A 13,648-nucleotide genomic window follows, 5' to 3' on the forward strand; every position below is an offset into this window, starting at 1 on the left:
AACACGAGTCAACTACCATATAATACCTACTCGTAATACTAAATCTTATGATCGTGCCCTGGTCGGGCTAGAATCCCTGACTCACGTAGCTCCTTACTTTGTAATCGGTGGAAAACGCTGGAGTGACAACAATATCCTGTCTGTAAGTACTTTTATGTTCATATTAAAGAGAGTAGGGCTGAGGAAAACAAAACCTTTATCTTAATCATGTCATTATGTCCGTATCTGCAGCACTTTGCGGTATATAATACTATACCCACATAATATATCACATTTTATATTCGCACCGTAATATTGTTGTATGTGATTGACCGCCAATTTTTGTCATGTTTTATTTCAAGATGAACCATTAAAATAAGAATCGATCGATAAGGGAAGGCAACGTGGCGCTGTAATACGTTTCGTTTTACTTTAAATGGCTATATAATAAAACAATTGTCATAAATTGATACCATGTGAAAGGGCAGCGTTCTTTATGGGCGTTGAAGTCGTATGTTGAGGTGGTAACTGCAATATTGTCCTTTTGCATGTGATAAAGCTGCATCGTATTATAATTCAAGAACATGATATTTCGGGTAAGTCTTAATGTTCATATCAAGAACATTTTATGAGTGTTATATTTAATAAAAAAACATATTTCTCAAATCAAAACAATTTAAAATGCCAACAAACTAGTTTTGTGACCCGCATTCCTGTAAATGATAAAAATATTAAATAAATAATTTTCTAAAATCATTTATGACTGTAGAGCAAATCATGATAATTGCAAATAGCCTTAACACGTCTGTGATGCATGCCAATCGTGATTAGTACACATACTTCACTTTTATGAGCATACGTTTTTCAAAAACCTTAATAATGAAAACGTTCTTCAAATATGTAGAATTGTCACTGAGTTATGATTTTTTTTAGCAGTTCCTCTTCACTAAAGTAGTTAAGGTACTTTATAATGGAAATGCTTGGAAAATACAAAAACAGCTTCTAAATTCGAGTGGTTTCTTCAATTTCTCCTGGGTTCCATTAGGTACGAGAAGGGGATTTTATGAAATATTTTTTCAATTTATTATTGTTAATGTATATTCTAGGTCAAGTAAAATAATTTTCTAAATACACGAGTGATTTCTAGAGTACCTTACCTACACTAAACTATGATAGTAAAAAAAAATACGTTATTAAGCTCCTATAGTAATACCTATTATTTTTACAGAAAACGTGAATAACGCTTACTCATACCAAGTACGATTTTGACCAATATAAATTAAAAAAAAGTATGCGTACGATAAGAATTACGATCAAACTATGCACAGGTTACACCTACATAACATAACTAAAACAGTTAAAATGTATTAAGTCTCCGGGTGACATATTTATGTGAAATGGTTCATCTGATGACACCCTTGACCGGTAAAAACCAAGACTAGTATTAAATATCACATAATACTCGTAACCATGATGAGGCATTGGACGTAACATCAAGTATTTAACCTCGAGAAAGGAGGTTCCAGAGATATTCTAAAACATATCAGGATAGGCTAGTTGGACTATCTATCAAACCAGTGTAAGTGCGTTCTAATAGACGTCATGAATATTGAGGTCACTTTTACACTGGTTTTGCTAAATGTTTGACAAGCTTGCTGATGGTAAGCAATCGGAATATTCGGTCAGATCAACGCGATAATTACGCGGTGCGTCGCATCTGCAGAGGCAAACTAGTTTCAAGCCTCAAGTACGAGCTGTAGGTATGTGAATACTAAAAAAATGTGAATACTATACCCTAAAGGTATTGTTAAAGAAATAAGAGCCTTCTACACCTTTTCTTTCTTGAAAAAAAAAACAACGGGTTGCACTCAGGGAGTGCCGGCAGAAGTGAAAACTCAATGACTAGTGCAAAATGCACTATGTATAATTGAGGTTAACGCCATCTAGCGTTAGCGTTAATTACTTGAAACCCCTAAGCACATCACTGTTAGTACTCGAGTTATATTAAAACCAGTTAGAGCGAAACTCACTAGATAGCATTTAAAACAATAAAGAAAAGTTTTTTCATGTAATGTTATTGAGTTTTTCTTTATTGATTTAAATGCCATCTAAATGAGTGGCCATCTAAATCACGGTCACGTGATCGTCTTACGCTGTCTCGAGTTTAACATTTTTTCCCCACCTCAAAAAGTGCACAGCGCCGCTAAAGAAGTTTTCACTTCAAAAATACACAGTGAAGTAAGTAGTGAAGTAGAGTAGAAGTAACTAATAATTTCTAGCAATCTGCACGATGTAGCAATTATGCAAATACATACATAGGTACGTAAATTGCAACAAATACTAGAACGATCGCAAATCAATTATCGAATCATACGATTCTCAGCATTTTGATGACATTTTACAATATTTTACATCGAGATTTTTGGGTTCCACATTCGGTTAACTTAAAACTCGACAGTTTTCAATAAATCGGATCGTATTTATAAGAAGAGCCACATAATTTCCGTAGCGGAGGTATATTTTTGCTGTGTTCTGAACCGAGACATTTTTATATTACTTTCTCATTTAACGGAAACATATTTGATATTGCATTTTAATGGCATTACTCAATGTTTATTTCGTGCTTAAAGCTGCTATTTTAATATCTGTCAGAAATGTCATGCGTCAATACGCAGTGATCGCGTCCAATAAAGATAAAAATTTATTGATCCGTAGGCTAATATCATACACCTACTACATTGGCAATTTTTTTTCTATAAAAATTTGTATGTAAGCGCTGGTGGCCTAGCGGTAAGAGCGTGCAACTTGCAATCCCGAGGTCGCGGGTTCAAACCCCGGCTCGTACCAATGAGTTTTTCGGAACTTAGGTACGAAATATCATTTGATATTTACCAGTCGCTTTTCGGTGAAGGAATTTAAAACATCGTGAGGAAACCGGACTAATCCCAATAAGGCCTAGTTTACCCTCTGGGTTGGAAGGTCAGATGGCAGTCGCTTTCGTAAAAACTAGTGCCTACGCCAATTCCTGGGATTAGTTGCCAAGCGGACCCCAGGCTCTCATGAGCCGTGGCAAAAAATGCCGGGACAAACGCGAGGAAGATGATGAAAAAATTGTATGTACATTTTTATTATAAATTATAATCGTGACAAAAACTGTATTCCATTTTATTCATTATGTATATTTCTTGTTGATAATGCATCTCTGTTTAATTATGACAGAAACGTGTATACGAGTATGTAGGTATGTATTTCAGTACTACGTTTACAGCGGGTGCAAGTAAGTATGTACAACCTATACCTATATTTGGTGAAGTATCTTTGTTGGTAGTTGTATAACTAAACCACTTTTTATGTAGCTTATGGCATCAAGATGGTGTTGTAAGAAATAATCGAATATGTATAGTGAAACGATTCATTGATGAACATTTATACTTATGTGATGCCCAATAAAGCAAGGCAAAGCTTATGTTTTATTTATGTTTAGTAGTTTATGCATCTATGGCGCACTCCCGTACATTTATATGTCATTTAAAGGGTCGTGCACACACCTTTAAACCCCTATCTTATAGTTGTCAAGACAAGTCTTTAGTCTATACCCCAAAAAAGTATTTGTGCATACACGCAGTATCTTTTTGGCACTTTTACGATACTTCGTGTAATCATCATTTAAAAATATTGTATGAAATACATTGTTGCCAACCTAATTTTAATTGTCATCTCTGACAGATGACCATAGACATGTTTTTTTATTTCATTCATTCTTTTCCCGCCCGTACCCTCCATTCTTTGGTACTTCTTGAATGAAAAATATTTGTTAAATTTACAATTTTATTTCAAAGTAAGTGCTTGGTCATAGAAAAAGTATTGTATGCAACGTTGTTTAACTGAGTGAAAAAATACTCGTGGCGTCTTTATTAACAATTTTCGGCTTCGCCTCAAATTGTTACTCACGCCACTCGCCTTTTTTGACCTCTCTTAAACAACAACGGTTGCATAAAATACTATTGAGCTACCACGCCACCATATTGCATATGATTAGCTATTTATTAACGATCGGAAGAGTTTTTACCAAATTACCAAAGCTTATTTATGCCTGAGCCTGCAAATGTCACTCAAGTGAAGTGAGTTATAATTACGATGTTAGTTTTAATTTTTAATATGTTACGTTGATTATGTAAGTACTTATAACAGAGACTCGCGCCTGCAGTCAAACTGTGCAAACAATTTTGCAGGAAACTGTATTACATTGTAAGTTTATTTCATGTAATAATAATAACAAATAAATAAGTTAACGTCGCTAGGAATATCATTGTAACTGAAATTCACTTCATAAATTATCATTTAGATAATTAACTACTCGTATTTTATGATTAGGTATATTTACATGCACCCGATGTTATTGAACGTCAGGAGAATGTCTATTCCACATTCACTCTAAAGCACTACATGAATTAAGATTTGATGCTATCTGAACACGATGTAGAGAGTGTTGTGGATAACGCTCATTTTTAGGCTTAAAGACTCGAGCCCACAAGACTCGTAAGTCTTCAAGACTCGACTATATTTGAGAATTGAATTTATTTATTTTACGCGTATGGATGTAAGAAATCGTCTTTGCCGCCTTTGAGGCGTTAAGCCTCGAGAGTCTTAAGGGTTCCTTTAAGCCTCGAAATGAGCGTTATTCACAACACTAGTTTAGATCTTTGCATTTATTTGTAACGCCTCGGCGGGTCAAGGACCTTTTTACGTGTAATTTCGCAACTAATGGTTATCCGATGGTTAATTACTTCACGCTCTCGGAATCCCATCGGACTCTGGTAGCCGTTTAAGAAGTGTAGGTCTCTTACGGTAGATGTCGCTAAGAGCCTCCCTAGGGCTCATATATGGTGGAAATATTCGCTGAATTGGGTACGGTCTTGGTAGGTCAGATGGCAGAGCACTGTACTAGTGATCCAGTGGTCGTGGGTTCAAGTCCCACCCAAGACAGTGAATTTTTCCAACATTAATTTATTTCGAAGCTTAATAGCATCGTTAGCAGACGTTTCTGCTTAATACAAAGTTTAAGGGATTTACTAACCGGTGACGTTCGGATGGCAACTGCAGCTGCACTGTTGCGATATTACTGCTGCGGACTAAAAGCGGGATTCTTATATGTAAATTTCCTTGATAAAATGAGTGACGGATCCGTCAGTCTTCTTATCAAGGAAATTGACAGATACAGCGGTGATGTCAACGCCGCTGTAGTAATGTCGCAACGGTAATGCAGCTGCAGTTGACATCAGAATATCACCTTAAATCTAAGTAGGTAACTGGGTACTTAAAGTTAAACATTTGCGGATGCAATTAGTTCGTATCGACGCGTTGAGATATTTCCGGCTTGTTTAAGCTCATATTACATTATTGTCGAGGTTCGGAAGTAGCTACTTGCAGGCTGAGGATTCGTTTTAAACGGACGACCTTGGGAGTCCGTTTAATTGAATCCGAAGCCAACAAGTAGCCTTCCAGCCGAGTCATATATAGTGCTTTTCTCAAAAATGGTGCAAGAAATAGAAATATTTTACAGAAGCAACGTTCTAATTTTCACAGAAAAAAGTAAAAGAATTAAAAAGATTTGCTTGCTGCCTTTTAAAAAAAAAGAAGTGTATTTTTCTGCTGAAAATACGCCAACGTATTTGAGACACCTAAATAGTCGCGGTACCAACATTATAATAATAAGTGCTGATCATCTGTTTGGCTGTTTAATGGACCTATGCCTTCATTTGATATGGCCATTTAAAGTTTTAAAAAGTTTGGAACTCGTTAAATAATGGAATTTGTATGCAACATTGCAGTCCCGAAATCCAGACTGCAATGTTTTTAACTTTTTAATTTTTTGAATGACCATAAACTACGCACTTCGCGAACTATTTTTTAACCGGCAACGTCGACTTTGCCTTCCATTTTTGAGAAAAATATCTTATCTAACCGATATTTAATTCAATCGTTTGAATTCGGAAATAATATTTATTAGGTATTTCATACGTTATGCCTTTTTATTCTTTGTTGTTATAACTCCTAGAAAGAACTGAAATGAATTATAAAGCAACTTTATTTTCAGTCATTTTAGTTACTTAGATGCTGACACAATACTTACATTCAATAAATAATGCGGCCAGCGGAAAATATTTAATTAACAAAGCAGGCTCACTTCAGACTTATCTTATTACCAATAAATCCTTTACTTGTTCATTAATCTTTTCAAAGGATTTACCTTTCCAAATTACAATTATGAGCTATTCAAGTACCTATTCCGCAAGAATATAAAGGCGTGGAATAAATTAGATTCCTTTCATTCTTAATAATGAGGCAGAATTATAATATATTTATAATACTAAAGTATAGTACTACCTACTTACTTCTACTTATCAATATGTTTTAAAGTTATAGCAGTATTTTTTGTAAATTAAGAATAATTTCATAGAAATAAGCATGATAATTTTATTAAGCATTTTATAAGGTGTAATAATCAGTAGGTACGCATTGTATCAATAATAGATATTATGTGCAATAATTATTCTAATAATAACCCATCTCTGATTCAATCCTTTCAATCAGTTTAATTACAATGATCAGTTTTGATTGTTTTTATTATAGTATAAAGAGCTAACTTAATTTTAACCGATTAGATACTGCTACTTACTTTTGCAATGCAATAAAATTAAATGTATTGATTAAAAAGTTGTTATGTTGTTTTGTCTAATAAAAATGTTCATATACAAGACCTAATGACTTAGCACCACCTTCGCAAATGAAATTCCCAGCCGCGGGCAATTGTTATTTTTTTACTAATACCTATTGCAAGGCTTTAGGAGTTACAAGAAGGTACCAATGTAAGTAATTTTTTCGCACATTTACTAAATTGATGAAACTAGAATAATGGTAATTAGATAGGTACAGAAATTTACAAACTTATAACTAGGTAAATATAAAAATTTAGGGTATTATATGTTATTAGGCCATAGGTACCCGGCTAAATGTACCTAGCACGCTGCTGGCGTTTCCCCTTTGCACCACTAGCGAAATACGCTGGATTAAAAATGCGCCGGACCGGGTCGCCGCTTTTCTCACGTAGGCGTTGACCTAACTTTTTTATAATTTTTTTAGCATCAGCACACCAGTGCCCGCTAGTTTCTATGGCTACTGGTGCAAAATCGAAGGTCGGCTCCAGATTTGAATATTTAACTAGAATATAATGTAGAATAGATATTAGTTCACATAAAAAAAATGCTGTTTGTACCACTTGTACAAATCATGAAATCCGTCAGTTACGTAGTTTCGTTTTTAAGAAAATAAATAAAAACGTTTTAGGGTTAACTGGATGCCATGAGGTTCTAGGGGCAGTAAAGGGTTGAAAATGTGTACGAAATATTTTCTCCTCACGGGTAATAGTTTTGAACAAAAATCTCTGTGGGCAATTTTTCAAAGGTTATCCTGCTACACCCTTTTATTACGAATGCAGCAAACATGTAACTGATCGTCATAATTATATTTCCGCTGCAAAATAAATTAAAAGGCATGAATCGTGTAGGTAATTTAAGTGGACATTTTAATTTAGTTTTTTTGACATGTGAATGCATGCGTATACAAAGAAAGATACAAATATATGTCATTTAGAAGGAAGCGCTGAAATAAAGAGCGAACAAAGAGATCTTGATTTGACATTTTAAATCATGGAGAAACATGTTTTCAAGGTTGCGTCATCTTTTATAATATGCAGTCTTGCCGGGAAGAGAATTTAATTGGACACTGGAAACAGGTATCTGGTCCTATTCTGAACAAAAACTATTTCTAATAAAGTTTACAATTATTTTTGTGCAATACACAGCAACCTAACGCCTACGCACTTTTATTTTGTCCTTCCAATTCTACTAAATATAATAGTCAATATACAGTATTTTATGTAAATATTTCTAGATTTCAGCGTAGGAGAGTGCCCCAGTTTTATAGGGGTGTATGGACGAAAGTAACAGATTTCGTATTTTTTCTGCTTTATAAAGGTACATAATTATGCAACCTTGCCCAGCAGTGGGACACCAAATAGGCAAATGAAAAAAAAAAAAAAGAATAATACTGTGTTTAATACAGTAAATGTTAATAATGGTAATATGTGAACAAGTTCTCTTCACCTAATATTTATGGTAATATGATCATGGACACGCCTGCTATAATAGAGTCGGTATTTACAAAATGTCAATGTGCACGTTGGCCGTGTGGTACTTACTGACTTTAAATAGATCAACTGAGCTAAATGTCATTCAAATTTGTTATTCAAAAAAAATTAAATGAATAACGCTTTGCGATTGCGAATTTGCGCAATTTTTTAAACATTAAATTTTTATTATTTTATTTTATCTGACCGAATAAAGACTTAAGATCTATTTATTGTATTAATATTAAATGGCAGTTACTCCTTTATTGTTAGAATAATACCTACTTTAGATTCAATTCAACCACTTGAAAATACTTACCTATCAATTATTTCTTATTTCCGTAGATACCTAATTACTGTAAGTTGATTGCCATGTTGCTAATTAATGATGTGTTTATTCGACAATTACATAAATCCTATGGTTAATACAGGTAACAGTGTAATCGTATTTTTAATTATCGTATATTTAAATTTCATTATTTTCTTAACCTTATTAAAGAGTTCGTTGGCCTATCATCTTAATTAGTGTTAATTAAATGTTACAACTAAAGCGGCGACATCTACCGATCGTGAGTAGTATTTTTAAACGAGAAAACCATTGAACAAACAACTGAATTAAGTTCCAGCCATTCACTTCGCAAAGCTAACCAAAGCAAAACGTGTGTTTCCTTAACTTAGAAGTTAACCGATGAATCCCTAGGTGGCGTTAGTATCGGCTGTTTTTACCAGTCGCTCTTCAGCGAAGGAAAATATTTTGAAAAAATCGGACTAATCCTAAAAAGGCCTTATGCTCTGGATGAAAAGGTCAAATGACAATCGCTTTAAATAAAATTGGTGCCTGCGTTAATTTCTGTGTATAACTAGCCGATTGGACCAGGCGTGTCCTTTAGCGAGCCATGTCAAAACCCGCAATAACGCTAAGAAGATAATTCATGACTTAAATTCCAATTTTATATTTAATTTGGCTTATCGGCGGGTGACAACCCCAATTCAGTAATTACCTACTACCACAAGTTCAGAGCCACAGTGAACAGCAGTAATACTAAAACATGGTTGATTTTTGTTTAATTATTTTTAAATCAGTAAGTTTTGGTTGTTATTGTTACCTGGCGGTCTAGCATGAGTTGCGTTCTCGCGCGCGACTCCTTACATCTGGCGCGACTTCAAGTATGAACTCGCGCGCGAGAACGCAATTTGTGCTAGACCGCCTGACGTTATATTATCGTTTGTCTATTATTTTTGTCCAATTCAATTAGCCTTTACGTCTATTGCAGACGATTTATGGTGCAAATCGGAGAGACAATGACCTCTCCAGACTTAACACCGCCTGGGACGGAATTAAGGAAACGCAGGGATGCCCAGCACCTGCATTACCCTCTCGGCTTCACTGTCTTAACCCACAGGAAAGGCGAGCCAATACGTGTGGAGGCAGGTCGGCTGCAGGAATCTGCCGCTTATTTCAAGTTGGACCCTACTCGCGCCTTACGGTAACTCCATACCGGGATTTAATTTTGGAGTATCCTTCTCCTAGATGGACTGCAAGCCAATGCTAAGAGGTCCATCTCCCCTGTGACGAAACGGCTTTTTGCTTCGTTTGTGGACTTAGTCGCCTCGTACGACACCCTTATCCCATGTGAGGGTTGGCGCTATTCTAAAGCCGGCCACCACACGGCTACAGACCACACACTTAAATATACCATAGATCAAGCAAATATCACGATTTGTATTGAAACCAAGCGTGTCGACTTTTTGTCAAAAAAGGATACAATAACAATAACAATATAAAAAATATTGTTATTGTTATTGTATCCTTTTTTAATAATTAATAATAAAAGTTTAGCAGGAACGTTACATTGAACCCCACACTAGGCATGGCCTGTAAATCGCGGGGGTCATGATCAACACGAGTTACCAGAAATAAAATGTATAATTATACTAAACATAAGAATAGGAATTATTTAGGAAAGAGAGAGGAGTGTGTGCTTTGTATATGTGTAACGATGTTGTGAGGAGGTAGTGAAAAGTGTGTGAATGAAATCTAAGAATGTGTGAGTGTAAAAGTTTGTTAGATTTAAGTGTGTTCGAGCGTTAAGTATTAAAAACTGAAACTGAACTCGAAGAGGAATGAAGAAGTAATCCTATAAGAACGTGGAGTTAGGAGTTACTTGGGAAGGATTCAGAATTTCTTCTGATTCGTCGAAGTTCCAAGACTTTAGCAGGTTTAGTATACGAATTTTTGCCTCATTTACGTTACAGTGCCTAATGTCACAAAGGGTTACTTAGCACGCATAAAAAAGTAAAACTAAAATTCGACTGTTTATTTCGATTCAAGTTTACACTTCATTGCGCCCTGTGATTTTCAGTACCTAGGTATCAACTTGGATAGTCTAATATCAATCTCATTGACTGATTTATGCGGTCAAGTTCAGTATAATTAAGAGTATTAAGACAATACCTGATCAGTTGCAGCAGTAGTCTTAGATTGTGTAAGCTTCTTCATTCCTTGATATTTTTTAAACGTAATTATCTTTAGTAGAATGTTAATGTTAACTACTTATGTTAGCGCAAAAATAAAACTAGCGCTTTTAATTATTTAACACTTTGCCAGGCGCTTATTTCCAATATAAAATGAACACACATACGTGTTCTAGGCAGTGAATATGTCAAATACCTAACTATCATCTGAAAATAAGTAATTTCATTTTATTGCTAAACAAGAATGTTGAGTACACAATGTTTCTAATTTCGGTTGCTTGATATGTTAGCACATCTGAATGAAAGTAGGACACACGTAAGTAGATAAGTTCACACGGTAGACCATACAAGCTGACCTTGGTACCGTATGGTAATTGAAATTTGACACTGAGTCACGGACACGGAACAGTAGTTTTTGGCTGAATCGCATAAGCCTTCGACCTAAAGATATCAAAATTTCGTGATACGAATAAATATTAGCAGCTTTCAAAAACTTCTGTAAAATAATCTCTTTAATAATGTTCCATTGTTGATATCCTGAATTTGAAAAACCTTGATAAGGCATCTCTTTCCTGATCTAACTCTAAAGAGGTTTATAAGAACTGAAGGATGAATTTCTATGGCTTCATGCGTTACAGACAAATGACGTTATTCATAACTGAATCAGTTGATGATCATCGTTTGTCTCTGTCTCTCGTTATGCCATCGAGAGGGACAAACGACGATCATCAGCTGATTAACTTAGCAGACGTTTATGAATAACACCGAAAGAGTATAGAAAGTATGTTACAGATACAGCGGAAGAACGGTTGATACTTTTTACAGTAGTGGTCTCTGAATTGATTCCCGAGATGTTCAAGTTGTGTCCCAAGAAGAAAATAAGGATCTGTTTAGCTTTTAAAAGGTTTATTGACTTTATTGTAAGAGCATTTTTTGATGTGTATTATTGAGCGGCATCGTCTTTTAGACTATGCTCGTTAAATAAAGTAAAAAAAAAAAATCACTATGCCTGTCACTTACAATTACATACTTGTTAGAACGTGACAGGCATGGTGATAAACGATAAAAATGCGACCGTGTTAATAGGGCTAGTATTAATAAACCGGTTGGTAATAATTTGGTATATAGAACCATATCAGTAAATGTTTATATTACCAACTCGTGGAAATAATGTTATTAATGACAAAATGTTGTAGAATTTCAAACTTGTTCCTTCTGCAGTTTACGATTGGTGACAATTTTTTTACAAGTGTCATATCATAAAATGTAGCACATAAGAAAGTCAACGCAAAGTTAGAAAATAATATCGGTCGTAAATAATTTTCGTGTTTAACGTAACTTTGCACGTTGGCAGTATTTGAAAGAGTAAAAGATGAATAGGGTTTTTATGACACTATAGAGACCGTAGATCACGGATCAGTTATCATGGTGCAGGTTCTATCAAACGAAGCTTGACGGCCAAATGAGTACGTGGTCATTATGTCTCTTTCCTTGGCCGACTCAATGTGGTGGTTTTTAAGGTAAAAATAAAGAACTTCAGTTTCGCAATAACAGTTATTTCCATTCGTTTGCCTTTTTTTTAAATATCTTGTCTAACAGGTCCCAAACAAAAAGCAAATCCAATAAGCAACAGGTCTATTTGATGCCCCATAATCACACATTACCGAGTAAAACAAGCGAAGTTCTGAGAACCTCAGACACTTAAAACATTTATCATTTTTAGTGTACCGCACAAACTTTGTTCGCGGTACACTTATGGGATCACATCGGTCTTGCAAATCAGTTAAATGTGTTTTTCTCAGAAACCGTTTGACGTAGATAGCTAAAATTTGGAACAGTTATAGCAATTACCATCACTAACATTATTAATAAGTCAAAACCGCTTACTTATTATTTAAGAAATAGCTTTATGCTCATTCGCATTGACAAATGTTGTCATAAAATAAATGCCATGAGTTTGCTATATATAAATATTTCTTTAACAGTAGTTGTCCACAATCGACAACACATATTTATTTTATCGACTCGTATGTTCTTACCCGACTCGTGTGCGGCACCCGCGCGTGATACAAATCAAACCGATCGTAGTTTGCTGATAATCGATTGGCAATTATAGAGCCTCTTTGTTCTACCATCGACTCCTTTAATAAAGGGTTTTGGCCGCCGTTGCATTAGTGCCTTGTGCCAATTCTGCAACCGGAATACTGGCCATTTTTATCGGATCTTCGACCGGTAATTTGCGATTATGAAGTTTTTGACCGCATTCTCTAATGCTAAGTGATTTAGATTTCTAGTGGTTTCTTCTAAACTGAGATATTTATGCAGATTCGTTAAGCACTTAATTAAGGGTGCTGTGAGACAGGAAAACTCACACAAGTATTTTTATTTACCTGTTGTCGTTTTTGCGAATTAGTGAACTACATCGTTTAAAGTAGAATGTTAAGACTATCTTTAAACTACAAGATTATATGTGTTTCGTTATGTTTGCCCATTTTAGCTGTCAGTCAATTTAAAAAACTGTAATAAAATGGCATTATTTCTTAAACATTATACTTAAGTTAATTATAGTCAAAGTGTATTTATTTTTAGAACATGATACCTATTATTTTTATTGTTGGGTAACGTTGTTTATACAGGAATTTCGGTAAATTTATTAAATAAAGACGGGGCCTAGAATACCAGCACGGTATGTGAAGCATTACCCTAGTTTTTTGAACCGCAATGGATATAAGACAATAGCACGACCACATGGCAAATTAAAGCAAATTATCGGCTATCGCAATGCAAATTTAACAGTTCGGCAATAATGTCACATCACGTTGTCACTTGCTCGAGTCCGATAAGCGTCCTTTCTCAATTCTCAAGTTTTACTAGTTAAATGTTAGAATTTGGTTAAAATATCAGTGATCCTTCGCAGTCGTGCTTAGTAATCATAAGGTACCCACAATGCCAACACTGTAACGCAATGACCTGCCGGGACCGACAGACTGCCGTATTCGAACTTCA

The sequence above is a fragment of the Cydia amplana genome, chromosome 8, assembly GCF_948474715.1.
Source record: "Cydia amplana chromosome 8, ilCydAmpl1.1, whole genome shotgun sequence".
Taxonomy (NCBI): Eukaryota; Metazoa; Arthropoda; class Insecta; order Lepidoptera; family Tortricidae; genus Cydia; species Cydia amplana.